Source organism: Grammomys surdaster, unplaced genomic scaffold, assembly GCF_004785775.1.
Source record: "Grammomys surdaster isolate TR1022 unplaced genomic scaffold, NIH_TR_1.0 194, whole genome shotgun sequence".
NCBI classification, from domain to species: domain Eukaryota; kingdom Metazoa; phylum Chordata; class Mammalia; order Rodentia; family Muridae; genus Grammomys; species Grammomys surdaster.
Window position 1 is genome coordinate 6,908,042 of NW_021604639.1, and position 2,815 is coordinate 6,910,856.

The window sequence follows — 2,815 nt, forward strand, 5'->3', positions numbered from 1 at the left end:
GTACACCAATGCTCCAGTTTTAGTCAGATAGTTACTAAATTGTGGGTTATTATATATATAAGGAAAAAAATTTTTTTCAGAGCTGAGGACCCAACCTAGGGCTTGTGCTTGCTAGGCAAGTGCTCTACCACTGAGCTCAATCACCAACCCCGAGAAAAAATTTGTTAAATGCAGTTTTCATGTTTTTTTTTCTTTCAAAAAATGATCTTAAGTGATTGTCGAATCCTCAGCCATAGGTAAACATGCATTAAACCCTCCAGGGTCCAAGGCACAGGGACAGAGAGGATGTGACATTCAGAGGGAGGGGGAGACCCGTGGAACCCTGCCTTCTGGGCCTGATGTGGCGGGGTGGGGTGGGGGGGCGGTAGCACTCTCAAACTCCCAGTAGCTCTGGCTCCCTCCTGGAGGTTGGGCTTGTCCGAATTCTGTAATGTAGGAGACGGGTTCACGAGGCTTCACTCTTAGGCTCCATAGGCACTTAAGCATTGCTGGAAGAGGGAGAGAATTTTCTGCAGTGATGTAGTCACCCGTAAGGTGCCCATGGGCTCTTAAATAACTCTAACTTGTACTCCTGTAAGTGATTATAGCAAAATTCATGGGGTCATTAAAATAAAAAGACATGGAAATAGAAGGGGAAATGGTTAAAAAGAATCAGGAGGGAGATAAGGGAGACTAAGAAGGTGGTAAATATGCTCAAAAAGATATCATATACATGTATCAAAATGCCATAATGGACTCCTTATTATGTATAATTAACACATGCTAATAAAAACTTACAAGAAAGACAAGATTGTATGTGTCTACATATATCACATTACAGTCTACTCCACACAGATACACAACCGGCAGACATACAACTGAAGCAAAGGTTTCATGTAATACTGCCAACTCATGCCCTACGTCACACGTGTGATAAACAACACTAAACCATACCCTTACAGTGGCCACACTGGTTAAGTTTTATGCTATAAGATATCTAACCTCCATCTTAAAACACATTATGAAATAATACCTGACTTTTACTTTGGGCCATTTTGGTTCTGGTTTTGTTCATTCTGGTTGCAGGCGTTTGAGTGGATCTGTGCTTTGCTAATATCAAAGCTGCTGCAGGCGAAACACTGACCAGACTGATGAGACCACGGAAACTCTGGCTCCTGATTTCCAGGCAACCACATAATCCCCTCTATGTGCACAATCCGCTGCTTTTGAAGATCAGGTTTGAAACCCTACATAGAAACGGGGGCTTAATTGTATGTTAGTAAACGATATTTCCTATATTAATTTAAAATTTTTATATTATTAAGTTAATTAATTTTTCTATCTTGAATGATAAGAATTTCAAACACAAATGCCTTTAAGGACGGGGCAGTAAATGCCAGTGTAGGAACTGGCTGATGTGAGGTAATAGGGAGTGGTGAGCCTGTGGCTACCTAAGGAAGGGATGTGTGCACAAGGGGGAGGTGCTCGGATTCACTTTAACAAACGCTGACGCTGATTTGGTGCTGCATGCCTCTAATCACGCATGACCAGAATCCCAGCAACTGTGAGGTAGGCCCTTAAAGGGCGGGACTTCAAGGCTCACTGGGGCTACACAGTAAGATTCGGACTCTAAGAGCAAAAATAAAGCAAACAAAGGCACAGAATGGATGCACGAATTTCTGTGCTGACTAAGGGAGATAAGTGATCTTGGACCCAGAGTTTAAGATCATGGTTAAAGACAGTTTTTTGTTTTGTTTTGTTTTTTGTTTCCAGAGGTTCAGGGGATGAGCATGACCTCATGGAGAGTTTTAGGACTTGAAAACCAAAACACACAGAGTATGAAGAATGTTACAACAGAACACAAACTTACGGTGGCCCTGCCTCTTCAATCTGATGATCCAGCTTAATATTGCTCAAGAAGTCATTTGCAGTTTCTACCAACAATGGAAGATTTTACCAGCAATCCAAAGTGCTTCATAAATAAGGAAAATGAAACTCAAACAACAAAACAATCTACCTGAGATTCCTTTGATAAGGAACGGAAAGTAAAACCGGAACTCTGTTTTTTCTACTTCCCCCACCCCAACATCCCCCCTCCCCGCCTCCTATATGCTTTGCTTAACACAGCAAAGTGGAAGACAAATAGCTTTCTATATAAAGAAGCAATCAGATTTAATCTATTGTTCTATGGTAGTTGGGTCATAATGTGCTGTCTCAGCCCAGAGAAGAATAGATTCTTCTTCCACCGAAGAAAGAAATGTGTCTTGTGGGTTCAGCTCTGGTTATACAGCTCCTGCTAAGTGGAGATGAGAGTTACTGGAAATCAGAATTCCTTTGTTCTTGAGAGGTTCTGTGACTTTGTGACTCTACTTAAATGCAAGTCAATCTCCATCTTGTACTCCTGACTCATCCCCATCCAGGGTGAAGCTCCATTCTTATCCTGAGCACTATACTGTTTGTTCAGAATTTCACATCAGGGGTTGGAGAGATGGTTAAGCAGTTAAGAGCACTTGCTGCCCCTGAAGAGTGCCACCACCTCCACGGCCTCTCACACAACTCTGCACCTCCAGTCTCAGGGGTCTGACATCCTCCTTCCAGCCGCCTTAGACAGCAGTACCACATGTGATGCATATACATATATGCAGGCAAAGCATTCATTCACATAAAGTAAAAATAAATAAATCCTTTTGAAAAAGGAAGGCCACAGCAGACTTTTCTTTTGTTAATGACAGGGTCCTAACTGTATTCCTCTGCTGTTTGAATTTCTCTGTGCTATCTATTTTTGTTTTAATTTATATTTCCTGTGTTAAGTGTATTGTAAAACACTTTCATATGT

The 2,815-nt window shown here is 41.6% G+C and overlaps 1 long non-coding RNA gene across 1 annotated transcript; it reads right to left on the bottom strand.

Annotated features, from left to right (window-relative positions):
- Positions 1 to 358: 358 nt before the first annotated feature.
- LOC114623234 lies at positions 359 to 2,002 on the bottom strand. The gene is made up of 3 exons (XR_003711733.1): positions 1,850 to 2,002; positions 1,013 to 1,226; positions 359 to 488 (listed from the first exon to the last, which is right to left on the bottom strand). It is a non-coding gene; the product is annotated as an uncharacterized LOC114623234 (long non-coding RNA).
- Between the last annotated feature and the right edge of the window lie 813 nt (positions 2,003 to 2,815).